Here is a 21,371-nt window from a genome sequence, read left to right on the forward strand (position 1 = left end):
ACCTAAAATGGATAATTCGTCCGACTCCCCGACTAACCGATCATCTTCAGTGCTACATGTGCCGAGCGCCGCAGCGCCGCTATGAGGCAGCATCACTCCGGACTCTGATTTTCGGTATTTCAAAAAGAAAATGGCCGTAGTGCGTGCGCAATTTTATTAAAAAGCACGTCTTACGAAAGCCGTTATTAAATATTATAGAAATGTTGCCTACAATGCTTCTAAAATTTCATATTCGATTTCGTCACAAAATAAAAAGAAGCGAGGAGGTGAGAAGGGGAAGAGAAAAAGGCCAAAGATAAAAAGGCGGGCGCGCGCCTGTGAAACTTTGTTTATTTGCGTTGCAATACATCAAGGATAGATCGGCCTCACGCTGGCTAACCACAAACATTCAATACGTTTTTTTTTTTTTCATGCCAAATTTTTTGTCGATTTATATTGTAAAGCTTTTATAGAACTGCGCTGCGAACGTGGTTACCAATAATGACACTGGGAGGAAGAGGACACAGTAAGCGCAACTAATAACTGCCCCAGTATCATTTCTTGGTAATCTTTCGTAGCGAACTTAAAGCATGAAAAAAATGAAAGACGTTTACAGATCTCTGTAATGCGAAAATTCAGCGCAGCTTTAGAGGAGGAGGAGGGAAGGGTGCGAAGGGGAGGGTATACCCCTCCTCCTTCCCGCACCATCCCCTCCTTCTTCTCCTAGCCTCCTCCTCTCCTCTTCCCTCTTATCCTCTTCCCTCCGCTTCCTTCTTCCGTCCACCTCCTTTCCTCCTCCTCTCCTCCTGCCGCTTAATTTGTTCATGAATGACGTGACACGAAATCGTGACGTCATTTTCCCCGCTAAATTTAGCGGGGAAACTGAATTGGTGTTGAGCTAACGTGACGCCAATTTTCCCGCTAAATTTAGTAGGGAATAGAATTGCTGTTGAGGTCACGTGACGTTAATTTGCCCGCTAAGTCTAGCGGAGAGGCTGAATTTGTTCATAGGTGACGTGACACCAAGTCATGTGACGTCATTTTCCTCGCTAAATTTAGCGAGGAATTGAACTGCTGTTGAGGTCACGTGACGTCAATTTTTCCGCTAAACTTAGCGCGGTTACGCCGACGCCGCTCAACCCGGAAGCGGGCGCATAAGAGCTGCGCTCTAAAAAATAACCAACTATCCCAATCGCCAACACTGATGGACGCATTTTGAAGTTATCCTCTGGAAGAACGGCGTGCCTTTTATTCGTTGGCGTGACGTGTTGTTTTGCAGATCGGACAAGTACTAAACGACAGATCCCGTGTCGCTGTTCCAGCTTTTTACTCATTTTGAGCCAACTTCCAGTCTTCGAAATAATCCTTTTTGTTCCTTTCTCGTCTAACAAGCTTGAACAAATCGGAAGAGGAAAATAGAGGAGGCAGCCGCAAGAGCACATTGTCGAGAACAGTTTTGGTCTCTTCACTAAAAAAAAAAAAAAGAAAAAGAAATAGAAAAAGCCAAATTACAACAAAGTATTTCGTTTTGTCGATCACATGGGGTCAAGTCTCCGTCCTTTTCTTTTGGGCATAATGCGATACGCCATACAGGGTGAAACAAGGAGACGCCAGGCTCTTTAAATCGACCGGAAAATTCGGTTTCTTAACCTATCGCGCTACGACTTTGTGCAGCGTTGCCCACAGATGGTGCTTTTCTTTTTTTTTTGTAAAATTTGCAAAGAGCGAATTTACCTGAGGAAAAAGTAAAGAAAGAAAAAGGCTTGGCTCCTATGGAAACGCAGCGACGCCACCGGTCTGCGAACAACACGGCGCCGTTTCGCACGGGAGACAAGAGATGGCGCAAGCGGTCGCGACGCCAACTGCCGCCAACGAACAAGCAGACGACGCCGAGAGCCGGCCCTTTTGCAGACAAGGAACTGCAGTTCCTTACCGTTACCGCGCCTGTCTTTTTTGTTTCTGCGACTGTCGCCGCCTGCGGAACGCGCGCCGCTTTTGAGTCGAAAAGGTCGTCTGCTAAAAGGGCCTGCTCTCGGCGCCGTATGCTCGTTCGTTGGCGGCGTTTGTTGCGCCATCTCTTGTCTCCTGTGCGAAACGGCGCCGTATTGTTTGCAGACCGGTGGCGTCGCTGCGTTTCCATAGGAGCTAAGCCTTTTTCTTTCTTTACTTCTTCCTCAGGTAAGTTCGCTCTTCGCAAATTTTACAAAAAAAAAAAAAAAGCACGATCTGTGGGCAACGCTGCACAAAGTCTTAGCGCGATAGGTTAAGAAACCAAATTTTCCGATCGATTTAAAGAGCCTGGCGTCTCCTTGCTTCACCCTGTAGATCGGCCGTCGGCGTACATCAGACAAGGCTGGCGGCGCATGCGCGCCTTGTCTCCATGGTTCAAGGTCTTGTGGCGGATTACGGAGCGCTATGCGGGTGCTTAACGGGCTGCGGAAACGGTCTACTACAACCAGGGCCAATTTAAGTTGGTCCTGCCTAAAACTCCCTATCTTTTCAGCCAGGTCCACACGTTTGCATCTATTATGTCGACTGCGACTGAAACGGCAGCGACGACAGAATCACTGCGACAACGAACCACGTGACATCCGATACAAATTGTAACAGCGCGAATCAATCACGAGTAAAAAAGAAAAAAACATCCGCTTTCATATTTTTTGCCTTTTGTCTGTGATTGGCTCATCGTGAGCGACGTGACTGACTGACCGATCTGCTTTTTGAGCTGATGGATGGCAAGCGGTGTAGAAATCACGGTTTCCCTGGTGACTTTGTCGTTGCTTTTGTTTCGGTTGCTATACATTTGTAAACTCTTCGTTGCCGAATGTAGAAAGCTCGTGATGGAGGCGGGACAACTGAAGCTCCTCCTTGCCCTTCTCGCTCTGTCGGTGACTAAAATACTTTTTTTTTTAATTCTCTTATTACCAAGCAATTTTTTTAATTCTATACTCACTTTTATGTATGAAGTTAGTATATGGTAACAGTTTTAGAGCTGCAGTGCATGCCCTTATTATTGTGATATATCAGCTACGTTTCTGCGTCTCTATTTTCTCTGTATTTTGAGACATAGCGTTTGCCCCCTTTTTCTTTGTCTCCGTCTCGGGTTTTCTTACATGTCCAGTAACAACCGTTTCGCGTGTCTATAGTCATGTGGTCTAAAATAATATATTGCTTCGTATTTTTATAGGGTACAACTTTTGCTCTGCCACGCCTCTGATTTTGAGGGGAAATAAACGAATGACTAAAATTAAACACTGTTAGTGGGATCCCGCAGCTAGGGCGAGGAGTACCAAGACGTATCTTGAATTCGTGTGAGCAAATACTGAAATGGCTTTACCTGTTTGAAGCCACTTTACTACCGGGGTAAATCTAATCTTCAGGCGGTATACGTGCTACTCAATTAACAAAGAACGCATTAATAATTATGCTCACTCTTTTTTCTAGTATATTTATATGTTGTGTCCACGCAAGAGATCCATTTATATATACCGTGATGCCTCGCTAATATAAACACTTCCGCCCCCCCCCCCCCCCTCTAAAAAAAATTGTCCATAATCTGAGTTCCTTTTATATTACCGAGACAAAAATGCATGTATTTTCGCAGTTTGTCTGGTTTGTCCCCGAAAATGGCGTCTATATAGCGGGGTATCCATATATGAGCAGGGTCCTTATTCATGAAACATGACTGTATTACGAAGAAGCGATGACTTTCGACTACATGTAAGTTACGCGCACAGATCCTCAACGGCAACAGCGCTGACTTCTGTCAGGCCGAGACCACCGTCTGCCACAACAACCGAATGTGAGCATTCGATCAATCTATAATTGTATGACACGTGCTTCGATTCTCATCGCGACCACGACACGCGTTCACAGATCTTCACATAGGCTACGGACTCGCACGTTCAAGTGGCGAACAGCGGTCTCCGGCGCTGTCCGAACTCGACGAGTGCGTGCACCTGTTACCGAAAGAGCGACCCGAATGCACGACGGCTGCCCCCGCAGTCGGCTGCTGCTCCGACCCAGCAGACAAGCGGGTCGGCGGGATCGAAGACCGCGGCCTGGGCGCACGCCCCTGCATTCGGGCCGTGGAAATAGACCTCGAGGCCTCTGTATGACAGTGGCGCCGTGACACGTCCCCCGCTGCGAGATAAGTCCCCTACAAGAGAGCGGTGGGCGGATTTGTCGGCGTGGCTAAATGGGTCGGCATCGATTCACAGTGGACTGCACAATCGCGGCTCTTGCCTTGCCTTTCTGGACGTCAGGATGAATCCGAAGGAAACGCTGCTTCTCGTTTATGCGCCCTTTCGTCTTTTTATTATTATATTTTTCTAGAAATGGCTTTTTTTGATAGGTCTATAACTACAACTTAGGCGCAAGAGGAATGGACTACACTCCGTTTCACCTTATGTTAGTTGGTCCTGGTTGTACCGCAGCGAAGGATAGAAGCGCGAGCTCATAGCGTTGGCAGCTGCCCTTGGTGCAGGAGAGCTTGTGCCGCCGAGGTGTGCCCTAGTTGGCCCTAGAGGAAGGAGCTCGCGCTTGTAGCCTTTCCCGCGGTACGACACAAGGTGAAACAGAGTATAGTCCAGTAAGCCTCAGCGCGTGCGTACAACCTCTTCCTTGCTTCCCGCTGTCATCATTCTTTGGGGACACCGTTCCCATCATTGTCAGCACCTATCTCTGTGCGTATTTCGTTCTTCTTCACTATTCTTTTCTGAGCATAGCTAGCATGGGGAATAAAAAGCAATAAAAACCGGCAATGTGTTCTAACGGGCGGGGGAAGGTCGGGCTGCCCTCAATTTGTAGTTAACAGATAGCCCCCCAGATGGCGCTCGTTACTTGAAAAAAAGGTCCATTGTAGGCGTGCGCTTTGCCACTAAAATGCACGGGCTTGTGTGTATTTACCGTTTGAACCAGACCCGGGTGCTTAAATGAACGCCCGCCATTTGCTTAATCACGCTATAACGCAACCATTCCATCCTCCCGTGTTCGATTTCATGCAGAGTCGCACAGGCTCTTGCATGGGAAGAAGTGGCGTAGGCAGAGGGCGGGTTTGGAGTAATCGAACCCCCCCCCCCCCCCCCCCCCCCCAAACCGCGCGGGCTCCCGCCATAGGTCGGCATTTTAGAGCCTGTTCATTCACCATCACATTACGAACAAAATCACGTCTCCAACTTCATTCGCATTCACGTCACAAGGTACTCCGACCTCCCAAAGTCACGGCCCTTCACACCCCGGCGTTCAACCGCGCCAAGACTCCACCCCTTCACATCACGGCTTTCAAACTCCGCTGAGAATTCATCCCCTTCGCATCACGGCGTTCAACCGCGCCAAGAATTCATCCCCATCACATCACTGCCGCCTCCGAATTCACGGGGTCAGTCACCATCACATCACCAATTCACGAAGTCATTCACCATCACCACGAATTCATCAGAATTCACCCCCCCCCCCCCCATCACCACGAATTCATCAGAATTCACCATCGTGACGTCATCGGAATTCACCATCAGCCTCCCTGCACGCGAGAGTCATGTTGGAGTATCATCTGAAGATGTACGCGATCCGTTTCATCGTTTCACAAGGCCACAGCTACGGTAACGGTCTAACGGACGTGGACACGTTAAAACAAAACTATCGAACTACTTACAATCATTTGCAGCAACAATCAAATCTTTGATGAAAATAATCCCTGGAGAAGGGGAACAAGAGGGACAAAGGACAAACACAAATCTCCAATCTCCTTTGTCCCTCTTGTTCCCCTTCTCCAGGGATTATTTTCATCATTACTGTCCAGCTCGCTTGCACCTTTGCATTTAATTGCATTATAATCATAATCAAATCTTTCTTTCTCAATCTTCTTTCATTTTCCTTTTCCTTGCCCGTATAGGTCGTTGCTCTCGTTATGGCAGGACACCGCTTACGTACAGTTATTGCCCGTTTCATAGTTAACGTTCACGTAAAAACATTCCTGTGTGCACTACAGGTTACGATGCTAGGTAACACAACTGACCTTTGCTCGGCAACGTCCGCATAGTTGTAGTTCGTGGTATAGTAGAACTGATGGGTTTCTCAGTGCAGTCACGGCCTATGTAGGTCCCACTAATGGTGCGATAGCCGATTGTTTACAAGTTAACGCAAATTAAACTAGCACGACTGAAATAAGAATTTGCTAAGTAATGTTGAAGTACGTCCAGTGCATCGGGAATAAATCGCCATCGAATAGAATTCTGCCAGACATTTGTGGTGTAGTAGTATGAGGAGAGAGGATGCTTGCTTGTACGATTTTCCTTCCTGACCTCAAAAAATTCCCTCTATCAAGTCATAATAAACCACTTTGATAAACCACTTGGGCTATCCAGATCTCGGACATTTTTCGAGTTCCCTCTACGGCCAGTGATGGCGAGCACGAAATATTCTTTGATGTGAAACACAATTTTATGGAATGGAACGTTTTTTTTTGTTTTTTTTTTCATACATCTTTTATCTTAGCCTATGACCAGTTTGTTTGTTTGTTCATACATCTCACATCTCAGGCCATTACAAGTTATTTTCGTGCCCTTAATTAGCTAATTATGTAACGATTTGTGAAAGCGTATAAAATATGCAACCTCAAAAAGTTTAAGCTTGCCTTGATCATCCTGGCAAAACCGCGCGTATCGCAGAATGTGCCCCGCATGCATTATGTGTGCATTATTCATAATTTGTTTAGTCGGTAACTGGGAGCTTTTGGTTGTTTTGGGTCCGTTGCACGAACGACATATCCGTGCGCTCCCGGGGTCTATCGGAGTGATCGAAAGATCTATAAATTTATTCAGGGGATGGGTATGTCAGGAGAATGCTTTAATTAGAAGTGCGCGAAGGTTCTGCCTCGTCGGAGGGGCGCATGTACCGACTTGAGCTCTCGGTGCTCTTAGATTGCGAGGCGCCCCTTGTGGCAACCGACCAAATTTACGGCTGCGTCTGATACGAGGGCGTGCGCTCAATGGCCTTATATGGGCGGAGCCGTCAGTTCGCACGGCGGTTCGCTAGATGCGAAATGTGTCTCACGCTGTGGGTGATGACGTCAACTATGTCACGTGATGCCCTATCGTGAGGGAAGGAGGTTTATCATAGTTTATCGCGCCCGTTGCGTTTTATCGTGGGTTGCGCCATTTTGAATACTGTAGCGCCATCTAGCGAGCGCCAGGTTCCGCGGCCATGCTGAATGCATGGCTAGAAACGTTGGCGAAAGTGCTCTTTGGGGCGCCGCTCTTGCTTTCGGTATGCTGGTTGGGTGATCTTTAGTGCTGGCTGTCCAACTTTGGGCGCGTCTTGTGTCCTTGTGTACCGCGGTTGGCGTTTTTTAATTCATTGTGACCGTTTCTTGCCCGCATTGTAACATCTGCGAGTGCGGCCCTGCCAAGAACAGCGGCATTGAACTCGCCACCAATAGAAATCGGCAGGTGAGAACTGAAAATGTTGTACCAGGTGATAGCGAATGCGTTTCCCTTCAAATCGTTTTGTGGTTTTAGATGCAGAGAAAGTTTGTGTCGTTTCGTGTCGTCCAGAAAAATGATATTTAATGTGAACAAGGACGCGCGAATTAAGAGCATTGCAGAGAACGATCGAAGGCAGCTCCCTTTGGCTTGCAGATGTTTATAAAAGTTTTAATTGACGATCCCGTGTCTACGGGTGTGTCCAATGTCGAGATCTGAAAACAGGAAAGTCGAGATAGGCCCATTGCCGGTTCGATTCGATCAAAAATTCAACGATTCGAAATCGATCACATAAGCATGTTTCAGCAATAGAAGTTAAAGTTTTATTTCCAGCTACGTTACGTACTAATTTGCAAAATCAAAAGAACCGAGTCGCGTTGTGACGGTGTATATAAGTTCACTTCCAGGTCGGGAACTAAGTTGTGTCCAATTTTCTTTACCATATGTCGAACGTCTAATCTGCATGCGCGTTCTACATACAGTATATATGTGGAAAAAAAAAATGAAAAAAACAACAACAGGTCCAACTGCTTGTTACGTCACGATAAAGCTGTTTTGACAAGAGTGAAAGCCGCAATGCAGAAAACAAACACGAAAACATTACCGTCGCCCAAGCATATAATGCGGGGACTTTTGGTATATATACACTTTTTACCCCTACAGTTATTGCCAGCTACACAAACCAGAACAAATAACCGGTAATGCCTTTTAGATGTATATATATATATATCAGTCTTATTGACCAAAGAAAGAATCGAAGAAGAAAGCTTTCGCGAATCGCATTGAAAGAAACGGAGACGAACCGGACGTTTTCATCGAGCAACGAGGCAAGACATGGCGTGCGCAATAATGACCGAGTAGGCAAACATATTTTATCGGACGTCGCTTATTGTGAGCCACGATTATGATAGAGTGTGTTTTGTTCCTTCGCGTGCGTAATCGGTACGAACAGACAACAAAATAATCGAAGGTGTTTCTAAGGGTGTTTGTGCACGCAAACCAAGCATGCTTTTTTTTTTTTTTCAGACCACTTGTATTGCCGGGCATTGAACCGCCAGCGAAGTTTGCTACTAATTAACCTCTAAAGGCTGGTTCACACAGCACGCCTTTTCTTACGTTCCGTATAAGTCACGAAAACATTCGTGTCTCGAATGTCGCGTGCCAGGCCATTTCCTCGAACTGATAGCCACCTTTAAAGGGGTGATGCAACAATTTTTGTACTTGTCGCAAATACCGCTTAGAACGGATCCCTGACGTTAATAACCTATGAAACACGCGTTCGTTTTTCACCCCGTGCAATAGAAGTCCCAGAAGAAAAAAAAACTAAAGAGAAACAAGCAGCGTTCACCGCAACTCGTAGCCAGAACAAGCGGCCACGTGACCTGGAGCCGATTGTATGCCGCCAATGTTGATCATAGCCACGCGCTGGGGTTGGCAAAGCACAGGACACGCGCTGAGTTCCAGACGTTTCGGCGATCGGACACGGGCCACTACCCGAATGCTTCTCGAGCTAGTAATTATCACGAGCTCAAATCGAGTGCTCACGCAACGCTTGGGTCCAATCTATGAACCGCATTCAAATATCGTCTTTAGGGTGTACTGCGATCCCCACGTTATGTCACCAAATTTTGCAAAGGAGACATTGAATGAAAGTTATCGCTTTTGTCGTTAAAATTAGGCAACAACAAAGGAGTTCTTGGCCAGTGACGTTGCGTGCGAGTATCCTTGAGTCCCGATAGTGCCAGTAAGCTCGTGTAAAGAACCGGGGGGGGGGGGCGCTTGCCCCCCTAGTTTTCAGAGGGGGGGAGGGGGGGGCAAGGCGTGTGTTCTGCCCCCCCCCCCCCCTCCCTGAAACAGCCGCCACTGGGCAGGGCAAACACTGGCCGACGGCGCCCAAGGGATAACCAAGGGCACCGCCCCCCGGCACTAAGGGGTAGGGGGGGGGGGGGGTGCTGGTTTGCACCGCCCCCCCCCCCTCCCATTCAAAAACAGGTTGGTACGCCGCTGGTAACAGGGACAAGTGTTCGCCGTACACAGCGTGGCAAACGATGCAAGGGGTAGCTTCGCGAGGCAATCCATGAGTCAAGCGCGAAACACATGTACGACGAAACCGTCCAATCCGACGTCCGACCGCGCCATACGATGGTCGGAGGCGAGGGTTTTCAACGCTCTCCGATGCTACAAAGACCCTCTCCTCCCAAGGTCATTCCGGCAGTCCGCACGTCGGATCGGAAGGTTTCGTCGTACATGTGTTTCGCGCTTCACGGCTGTTCCGGTGTTTTGGTCGCTTCTGACTTTTGCGGTTTTTGTGAACGCAGCCGTCGCAAATGTGTTAATTAGTCTTCGTACCATACCGTAAGGTAAGAAAACGGGGCTATGTGAATCAGCATAATGCAGTCACAGCCAACACTGTGTACACGCCAGCTTTCGTACAGCTGTGGTTTCCCATGGGCTCTATAGCGATTGTTTCGTGCTTGCATCCACGCCATAACTGACAGTGGCAAAAGAAGGCAATTAGGGGCGTGGCGGCAATGTTCTCTTTAGCGGATCCTAAAGGTTGCGGTTCGTACGTATATGGGTTGATATTTTAAGCCCGCCTAGATACAGGTTGTTTCAGCTAACTTGTACCAAGGCTTAAGAAAATAAGAAAACGAGCTGATTCACGCTGCGCGTGTCGAACCAACAGTAAAAAACGAACCATGCTTTTCGGTGTTGGCAGTGCCCTTCACAGTTCTAGAGTGCAAATAAAAAAAAAATTTAGATGCGTCAATTTGGGTAATAAACGCAAACTAAATAGAGCGAACTTTTATATATACGCAATTAATCATGTGCGCGAAACCTTCCAATACAAAAGTTATAGATAGTGTTGAGTAAAGGTCATCGTATTGTTTCAATCAAGGTAGCCATGCAAATCTAAATTTTCAAATTTTAAAAAGCGCGCGAAATAAAAAAAAAAAACACAAATAAAAACATTGTGCTTAGGGACACTAGCATCTACAAAGCCGCTATTTATAAATTCAAAATGTCAATCTATATATATATATTTTTTTTTTAAACTTCTAGCAGGATAATATCGCGGGTAAAAGATATGCCGAGCTTCGCTGCCTTTTCACTTCCTTTTATTCCGTCGCGAATGACGCTTATCGAGGAAAGATTAAGTAAGACACGCCAGGCGTGTCAGATTCCGAGCGTCTTGCTTCGAACATTTGTGCAGACAGTTGCCTACGCCGAAGTTCAACGAATCGCTCCCAGGTGGATTAGCCGTGCCCATTCGTGTATTATAAAATTAATAAACATTGCAACAACAAAAAAAAATACGAGCTTCTGTGTATTACTAAACATCAAGTTGACATCTGTAACTCGAAACGAGAGAAGGAAAGGAAAAAATATACACCAATAATACAATACACGGAAGGAATGACCAAAGCGTACCATGGGTATCGTGGCCCAATTTCATGTAAACCATTCATCAATCGTTAATTAACGATGCAATAGTCGAACCTATTATACGGGGCAACTCAGTTACTAATAAACCAATGCGGAAACTACGGCGCGATACGGAGATATTTACTACATTAGGGATTTTGAGCAGATCGCTTCATTAACACCGGTATGCCCGACACCGAAACGATGTACACGCAAAGGCGCCGGCGGAGCATCAGGAATCGCTATGGTAGATGTAGGAACTAGAGAGTTTTAGGGAACCCTTTTTTTCACATCCGATAGGGTACAATGGGCCCTTAGGTTCAAACTGCTACCACAGGAGACTCGCACGTGCTCAGCTTGCACCGGAGGGACCATCCTACAGTATTGGATATGCCAAAACGCTTCCCTAAAACTCCTTACAATCTACTGAAACTCCCGGTTAGGAAGCATCAGTAGATCGTTCTGATAACTCCGATAACAATACCCGACGGCGGTATTACGCACGCTCAAGGAGCGCCGAGGAATATCGGCTATCGTTATCGGAGTTACGGGAACGATCTATTAAAACTCCCTGATAACAACAAAACGCATCTCACAAACTCACCACTTCGGGCAGTGAATAACCGGGAAGCATCGGAAGTCTGTCCGAAAGGCGCGCCTCCATCTTCTATTCGTTCGCGCGGTCTGGGGGCGACGATCGGGCAACCATGAACAAGATCCAAAACTCCGCCGCCGCGTCCCAAACAACGCCTCCCGTGTAGCAGACGACAGCGCTCGGTGCTCGCCTGCTCGCCGCGTTGAAAGTGCACCGTCCGTCCTTTTTTCCTTCTTTTCGTCGGACACCCCACAATACCCCACGTCGAAGAACCACGTGGCAGCAGGGGGCGCTGGGCTGGGCACGTCTGTTTTAGGAACCGGGCTTGTTCCCATGGTTACATCACCCCCTCTTTCGATGCTCGATCTCCATTTTTTTGTTTGTTTTTTGTTTTGTCGGGTCCCTTTTTGTATGTACCAACTGTGGCGATAGACGCGACGTTTAAAGGAGACCGTCTTCGCAGAAACGTGCAAGGGTTGCAGGACAGACACCTGCGTGACAGAGTGCGGGTCACACGTCATGCCCGGTTCTGATCGACGTTAAAAGTTTCGGAGGAACAAAAAGTTGGTCGCTGCGAGGGACTAATCTGAGCGGTTTTTCGGCGATTCTCTATTACGGGCGCCTGAAACTTCGCGCGCGCGAACTGTCGTTCGGCACGCCAACGAGGGACGTCGTTGGTGCCCCGGGACGATATCGCTCTTCTTGATGTCGTCGGCCGTTAGTCGTTCAACTTCTCGACCCATTTAGATCCGAGCAAGAGACATTTTCGACGGTCAATGCGAGCAGCCTATTATTAATCAATAATGATCATAAAAAAAGTCTGCGTCCAGTTGGGCCAGTGAGCATGGTGAACATTAAATCAAGATTCAAGTTTCAATTCGGAGACATGAGAAGCTTAACGAGCAGCCCTTTGGACTGCTGGTTAATTTACAAAGTTCCACCCACTTAATTTCATGTCATCGCAAGCGTGTTAACACACTTGCTATAGAACGCGCCCTCATTTGCCGGCAACTTCTGTATACTTTTTTTTTTCTTTTCTAGTTCTAACCGACAACCAAGTTTATAGAAGCCATAAAGCTGGAAGTTTTCCCAATTTCTAATGCAAACTTTTCAGCAGGGTTACTTACACGCTACAATAATTATGTAATTATTCGCAAATATCAAAGTATGCATAAAATGAACATTCATTCGATTACTATAGCAGCAGCCTATATGATTAAATGAACATTATCGACATAATTTGTCTTATATACGTTTCGTGTTTTTTTTTTCATTTTTTTTTCTCGTAAGTGTTTTATGAGCCCTTCTAGAACATCAGTTGCACACGTCGCAGGAGCAAAAATATTACGAGGATGAAAATCTGCGGATATTTCACACCAACGTCCGTCGGAACCTGAAGGAATCAAGGAATAATTTGGCGTATTGTACCCCATAGCCAACGAAAACACCCCACGGAGTAATTTACGCAGTTATCCATTTGGAACTTCATACCCCGAATGTTTATTTCCAGTTTGATTTTTTTTTTCCCTTCGTTTTTCGCGAGAATTGCTTTCTCTCCACGCGTGTGGACGAGACACACATGGCAATGAAGGGCGTTGCTACCGGCGCCTTTTTACGCCGTCAAAATATGTGCGCCCGTGGGGCTCCTATAATGAGGCCCACCTGCGGGTGATTGAATGGACCATCTCGGGTCTTAATCGTGGGCCCTGGTTCAAACATCTTCTGCTGGTCCCTTATGTTTATTTATATCTTGTTTGTTTGTTTGGTTTTTTAGTCGCCTATTCAAACCAGTGCTGCGGAGTTGCCACTCCGGAGTTGGAATGGTTCCGGAATCATTCGGCACTTTCGCGAGCCCGGAATGGAATGAAAAATGGAACGGCGGCAGCGCTGAGGGGAATGGAATGAGAATGGAATGATATGCCTTTCCCATTCCGTTTCCCCAGCTGCTGATAGCGGGCTTCCACAGTTCGTTTGCAGCGTGCTCCGCACCATCAGGAGTGCCGGTCTTAGCAGCTTATTAATGTTAGCTCGTTCTGAGCTTGCGCTCTACACATCACCCTCAAGCACGATGTCCCAGTGAGTACCGTCTGTACTCATCTCACCTTAGCATGGGCTGTTGTTAGCCGCGCATGCTAAAAGCGCGGGCTAGTTGCTTTGGATGAAGCCTCGGTGGCTGCTGCTCTATAGTCAAGGCAGTCAAGGCTAGCCACTCGCGCTTGCGCAGCCTTCGCAGTTAGTCCATGCTAAGGTGAGACGAAGTATACACGATTCAAGGAACGAGCACCAACGATGGTGGTGGCGCTCGTTGTCGTTTTGTCCTGAGCAGAGCAAAATTTATATATTGAAAAGAGGGCCGACCAGGGATAGGTCCACGCCTCTGAGTTAAATCGCATGAGAGAGAGAGAGAGAGAAAAAAAAAAAAGACGATTAAAAAACATACATATAGTTGTCCTACAATAATCGCGAAGTAAAAAAAAATCGACGCAGAGCAGAAACTGCAAAAGAACATGGTGTACGCTGTTTCTCACGTTTGGTTATTCTTGGAGGGCAGCAGTTCCGGAGAAATTTCCGGAGAAATAGTCGATACTGCACACACTTTTACTATGAGCTTAATCGAGTCTCAGAAAGCAGATAGTTAACCCTAAAGCCGGGGTCCAACTGCTCATACATCATACAAAAGATTGTCTGCATACACAAGTCACCGCAATACTCGTGGTTCGAATGCCGCGTACCACGTTTCCCCTTGAACTCACTGTCATGCGGCATTCGAAGCCCGGATCTCGTAGTGACTTGCGTTCGAATTTGTTTGCAGACTGTTTGACTTAAAGCCTCTTAAAAGGCCCGCCATTACAGACAATCACTTGCTATGTTCGAACCAGCATGGATTCCGGAAAACGTTCTTCTGTGAAACCCACCTGTTAACCTTGATAACAAACTCCAAACTGACGCAACATCCATTGATTTTTCAAAGGCAATTGATAGGGTGCCTCATCAACGCCTCATTACAAAGGTATCTTCTTTTAAACTTCGTCCAAAGACTGAATAAGAGAGTTCCTCACAAATCGCAGACATTATGTAGTCATGAATAACAAAATGTCGTGGAGGTCCTCTGCCACCTCAGGCGTCCCACAGGGAACCTTACTAGGCCCATTATTAATCTTAGCATACATCAATGACTTAAGAAAGCTTCTATCATCCCCCGTGCGTGTCTTCGCAGACGACTGCGTCATTTACAGAGCCATCAGAACACCAGGTGACCTTAGAACACTTCAAAATAACCTCAATATATTTGAAGAGTGGTGTAATAATTTGCAGATGAGTCAAAACATGGAAAAGCGCAAGTTAGTAATATTCACTCATCGTACCACCTCGTATAACATTTCTTATCAACTAGGTTTCAATAAAATTGGTCACTGCACATCATGTAAATACCCAGGACTTCATCTCACCAGCGATCTCACATGGAAGAACCTCGTTAACGAAGTTGTTCTAAAGCTAACCGCACACTGGGATACTTAAAACGTAACTGAATTCAGACTCTGTTCACTAGAAATAAAAAGACTAGCTTCCATAACTCCGGGTCGGTCTCAACTACAATACGCATAATCGATGTGGTCACCATTTAAAAATTATCTCTCTAACGAACTAAAAAAAAAAGAGAGCACTAAGGTACATTTACTCCGACTGCTCTTCCTACACCAGTATCGCTTCACTTCATATTCGGGCTGGCCTCAACACTTTGTTTTCGTCGAATGCTCTGTGACTTGCACTCCTCCATAAAATACAATATCACAATCCGCAGATGAAAATGTCCTTCTCAGTGCCCCAGGTCGAGTTTCCGCTGGGGTTAACAATGTGTTTTGAGATTTGTGTTTGTCCTTTGTCCCCTTTGTTCTCCTTCTCCAGGGATTATTTTCATCACACTTCATCCCTGTCTTTTTTTTTTTTTTTTAATTCCATGCTACCTCTTGCTTTTGACGACTGGAATACATTACCCAACGGCATTGTAATAGAAATTAACACCTCTAAGTTTTGTGAAGTTATTAGTGTTTTCTTGGATCAAACAATCGAGTTATAAAATTGTATAGTGATTCGTTAACTTGTTGTTATCGCCATTTTAAATTTGTACCATGCTTTTTCGTCTTGTTTTTTGTGTTTTTCTTTTTTGTTTTTAAACAGTGTCTTCTTACCCTCCCTTTGTGTAATACCCGGTAACGGGTCCTTAAGGTAAATAGACGAAATTTGTCCATCCGTCCATTTCCCCGCTACATTTAGCGGGGAAACTGACGTCACGCGCCACCATAGATCAGGAATTTAGAGGAGGAATTGGCGTGACGTAGCACACCAAGATAAGAAAGCCTAAGTGCAGAATTTTTTTGCGTCAATAAAGAAGGCCACCGAAGGACAGAGATTGGGCACGACTACGGCGTCAGCGTTCGGCTAAGAGTCGTGTTCTCATTGATTGGACATGGCTCCTGGCCGAACACTGACGCCGTAGTCGTGTCCAATCTCTGCCCTTTGGTGACATTCTTTAGTGACGCAGGAAAACTCTGCACTTCGGTTTTCTTATTCAGGAGGTGTTGCGTCACCTGTCGTCACGGTGCCAAGTCGTGGTATCACGTGATTTCAGACGTCACATATAATACCAGAAGTTGCATCAACTTTCCTGCTAGATGTGGCGTGAAAATGATTTCATTCCCCGGAACGACTCTCTAATGACGTCTAAAAAACTTAACGTTCCCAATTTCGGGCGTTAAAGTACTTTGGAGATAGAGGTCGCTGGCAGATTTTTCTTGCAACCGGACTCTCAGGGAAGATTTTGCTTGCCGCATTGACTGAGGCCGCTGCTCTCCTCACCTCAGCACCAGGTTGATCTTATTCACTACGAGGTTTAGGTGGTGGAAAGAGCAGTGAAAGTTCATTCTTTCAGCAAGCTCTATACCCTTTTTTTGTTTTTTGTCGAGGTTACGATTTATTTTTTTATGGGTTTGAAGGATGGTGTCAAAAACGGCTTCTGTCACCACCTCCTAATCATATTAGCAACGTCTGCGACCAAAAGCTTTGTTGTGGACGACCTTCTAATATTGGCCAAACGATCGCTATGACGTCTTTAAATATAATTAATTATACTTTTATAAACGGCGATAAGAGGTATGTCGAATAGGCAACTTCGATCGTGTTGGTTTAAGGACACAATGATTACAAGCTTCCACCGTGTTGCGCATACATCATCGCGTACGCGCTATCCAAACTGTCACTGACAGTCGATAATTACGGTTGTGACGTCACAGATAGGAATCAAAACATCTCGTCACCAAAAGATCATGGGGCCCTAACTGGATTTTTTGTGTCAGCTATCAGACTCCAGCGAAGGACGTGTGCGTCAGCGCGTCTTCTGATATGAAATTTTAGGATAACGTAGGCAATTTCAGCGCACGTTAGCGCTAATGTAGCGCTTGCGTTAGACACGTTACGCAATAGAGTTTTAGAAAGAATTTTAGTAGATCGTTTCCAAAGGCCCGCTACCGCTACGAGCGCGTGCTTCAGAGCATGCATCGAAGTGGCAGCGCGAGCTCCCGCTACGATTAGCGTGGTCTGAAAACACGATCTACTAAAACTCCTTCTAGACCGTGACGCAAAACCCAGGCTTCTCGCGCTTGATACGCCACACCGAGATACAGTAGCAATTTTTATTGCATACACGAAATGCTGTAACTTGAAAGGAAAAAAAGTGCTTTGTCCAGGGTAACATTTTAAACGTGTTTAAATATGAACATATGACGCGAGCGGTCAACCGGTCGTGTCCGCTCGCGTGGCCTTGGCGAGAGTGCCCTCGTACACTGAACTTCGTCGAGAAACATTTTCGCGTCGCAAGCTGCAAGTTGCTGGCGATCGCTGCCGACCGTGTTAGATCTCCCGAAACCTGTGTGGCGTGCACCTCCTACAGGAGTGCAATGTATTGCAAATTCCAGTAGCTAGAAGACCGCCCCGACGTCGCGCTCACGACGGCCATCGCCTGGGAGCCGCCATTTTATAACTGTGCTCGTCTTGGCTTGAGCCAACTGTTCGTGCATTACGAATTCTCCTTATGTTACAAGCTGACCTATAATCCTAACCAAACAAGGTTGACCTACAGTACTGGGCCAAACATCCGAGCCCACCCAAACAACTCAGATAATCCTCCGCGTCAGCTGCTTCTCCTGGCACGCCGGTGCAAAGCAGTGAAGCTTGGCGCGCGCGCGCTGTAGCCTGTCGGATGGGGGCGGGAGAGATGCGGTGAAGCTTGATGCGAGAAATCGGGAATTTCTGATTCTGATGAGGTTATTCAGAATTTTAACACGATAGCGTTAAGGAGCTGGTGTCGCAGAAAATCGGTGGCGTGGCAGAAAAGCCGGCGTTGGCGGCGTGCCGCAAAAATCCTGATTGGTCGAAAGAGTCATGACGTCGCAGCCACATGACCTCCGCGTGGGAATTTCAAACAACCCACAACTCTCACGTGAAGCGTGACGTCACACGTGGAATTAAACTGATTAGAAAACATGACATGTAATGCGAATGGAAGGGTTGCCGCATGTCTCAAATGATTTCACTCTATAAGGTAATTCATTTGCCTTAAAGACAAATTTGAAGAACTTTAGGCGGAATTCGAACCCACGACCCTTCGGTTGCGAGTCGGACACGCTACTAACTATGTCAAGCAAGGCACGCTTTCTTTTTTTTTTATTGGACGAAAGTGGGAGCATAGAATGCTATTTGAAAATAAACACATACCGCCCAGGCACTCGTCGGTTCACTAAATTTCTTTTCCATTTTTTTATTGCATCAAACTAATATGCCCATTTGGGTGTAGCATCTGCTATCCGACAGCACACAGACTGTACCTGGGTGACATCGATAAAATGCCAGGTTTGATACGTGGGTCCGTATGCGCCAAACCTTCATGCGGGTTTTTCAGATGCTAAGTGGACCGAGCACCATGAAAATATCATAAGGTACACTTTGGGGCGTATTGACTGGAAGAAACCGAATAGTGCCCCTCTTTCTACATAGATTTTTTTTTTTCAATGTCCTTTGGAGAACATAAGAAAAAATCACGAGCCATTCCACTTTGGGAAGGTGGATGACTAGCGAAGCTGTTCAGCACACGAGACACAGACGTGACAGAGAATTTAGCGTATGCTCCTTTAAAGTTGTCCAAATTAGCAGCATGGTACCTGCGTCTTTTTGATGCGTTCTCCGCCCCGCGAGGTTCGTCGTCTGGTTTGCCGCATGCGCTTGGCATTTGTGCATCATCTTCATCGGTAGTGTTTGCCGCCCGCCGTCGTCACTGACATTATCGTTGCCGTTCCCGCTGTTGCTCTTCGTAGGCGCGTTGCTCTTCGGGAGTCCGAATTGTACGCGGCCTCCCCATTACGACGAGAAGAGAAGTAAAATACACCTATTGCTAAATTACTCAAGCATCAAGGAGAATGCAGGGAATGGTGTTCCATGCGCCGCACGTGCTGGCCTCTACAGCAGTAACTGTTCCAAAGCAAAAGTCTAAAACAAATGGCACCTTGCACGCGCGTTTCGTCAACGCTTTATTTTGGTTATTTACTTGAAATATTTTATACAGGGCTGACGTGCGCGTACGGCGCGTGCGGCGGTGCGAGCATAGAGGTTTTGGTCACGCACACGAACAATCCACGGAACCTTAACCATAAACAGCTTCCCAAAAAAAAAAAAACAGCGCGTTCTAACAGTCAGTGAAGACATGCACAATAAGAAGTATTCACTGGCGGCCATAGCTGTGTACGCGACTGCTGAGCGCGTGCTGATGGCGAGCTTCCACAGTGCTTTTGTAACGTGCATTCCGCACCCTCAAGATTGCAGGTCTTAGCAGCCTATCAATGTGGGCTCGTTCTGAGCATGCGCTCTAGACAGCACTCACAAATATGGCGCCCAGTGAATACGCGTTATAGTCTCGGGTTTCTTGCACGACAGGCAATCGACAGACCAGTCAAGCATGACAATAAGTTCCTTCCATGCGAAGAGCAGAAAGTTTATTCTGTTCCTTTGGGGTGTAGTAAACAACAGATAGGACAAACGGGTAGGTGCATCAACCACTGACTCCGCGAGTACCACGTGGAAGTTTCAAAAGCTTCGGCAGGCTCCTTTCACCCCACTGTCATCACACTCTCGCACGTGCAGTGGCTGTGTGCCGAGTTTCGAGCAAATGAGGATTTTGGGAGGACACGCAAACAGGTTTGGCAGATAAATTATAGAATCCTTCAGCATGAATTGTCAGTTAATAATAATATATTGGCGCCTTCCTTCATTTTAACTAAGGTTGAAATGGAATTCCGTACTCTGGTATTAGCACAATTGCATTTCATTTTTCATCTTACAAGGAGGCTTTTTTTTTTCTGTAAAGATATCCGCTAGAAGATTCACTGCATCTGTGTGGTGTTTCCCGCCCGCAGAAAAATTTCCCCGTTAAATTTACCCATAATGCAACGCGCGGTGACGTCACCAATGACATCACTCTTGACCCTCGTGACGTCACGTGTTACGTTATTATGAGAAACGTCCCATAATGCAACGCGCGGTTACGCCGACGGCGACGCTAGGAGATTCACTGCATCTGTGTTGTTGATAGTTGAAAGAAGAAGTGTCCGTCGTCTCTTTATTCCTTCTGTCGTATATTTGTCGAAAAACCAACACGCTCCCAAATTTGTATTATATTATATTATGAAGCGAAAAATAGGGACTATAACCAAAAATTTCCCTATTTGTCGCGTCATGTCTACTCCTAACCAGGCAGAGGGCTGCCGAACGTTTACCTTCAAGTCTATATTATATTATATATGATACGGAGAAATGGGTGTTTCTGACGCGTACAAACATGAAGCACGCAACGAGTTGCTTCGCAAAAAGATGCGTGAGCCCGAGCCCCCCAAACTGCACATGTCGGAAAAGGTTGTCTCTCAATCTTTCCCATTCCGATTTCCAAATGAAAAAAGCAAACACACTGTGAAATTTTTGGATGCTAGATTTTTGGATCCGTCATTTCGTTGTTAGTTTGTATTAGCGGGAAAATTTAGCGGGACAATTTTCCCGCTTGATTTAGCGGGAAAATTTTTCCGTTAAATTTAGCGGAAAAATTTCCCCGCTAACGGTTTTGCGGAAGATTTTCCCCGCTAAATTTGGCGGAAAAAAATTCCCGCTAAATATAGCGGAAAAGTTTTCCCGCTAAATTAAATTTTCCCCGCTAAATTTAGCATTATATTTAGTTAAAATTACCCGCTAAATGGGAGGGGAGGGTACGGATGAGTAGCAGTGGCATACCCTCCTCTCCGTACCTTCCCCTCCTCCTCCTCAAGAGCTGCACTCTAATTCGGCGTTACATGGGATTGTAAACGTATTTCATTTTTTCATATGCTTCATGGAAAATGGAAAGTAAAAACGTATATATATATTTCCTAAACATTTGGTAAACTTTGCACAAATGCCATCCGGACCAGGTGTTTCCTGCCTTGCTAAAGAGTCAATTGCCTGCTCGACTTCCCCCGCGGTTATATCGCTGTCGAGCCACGTCTTTCAATCATCATTTAGTTGAAGCATTACTGACAAAAAGTTGTTCGGTTTGGAGAAACCTTTATGGAGCATTGCCTTTTCCTGAAAAGCTGCTCATAATATTCGAAAAAGGCACTTTAAATCGCATTTTTATCGCTACTTGTGGCACCTTTATAATCTATTTTATAGATTTCTTTGGCCGGAGCATACCTTATATCGTCAGCCAGATCTCTCTATAAATGCTGCTCCTCTAAAAGAAACTTTTCTGACCGGGAACGTACAACCGCCCCGCTATATCTGTCCTGATCGATTTTGTCTAGTTCCGTCTCGTTCTT

The sequence above is a fragment of the Ixodes scapularis genome, unplaced genomic scaffold (genome assembly GCF_016920785.2).
Source record: "Ixodes scapularis isolate PalLabHiFi unplaced genomic scaffold, ASM1692078v2 PGA_scaffold2__306_contigs__length_199485367, whole genome shotgun sequence".
In the NCBI taxonomy this organism is placed as follows: domain Eukaryota; kingdom Metazoa; phylum Arthropoda; class Arachnida; order Ixodida; family Ixodidae; genus Ixodes; species Ixodes scapularis.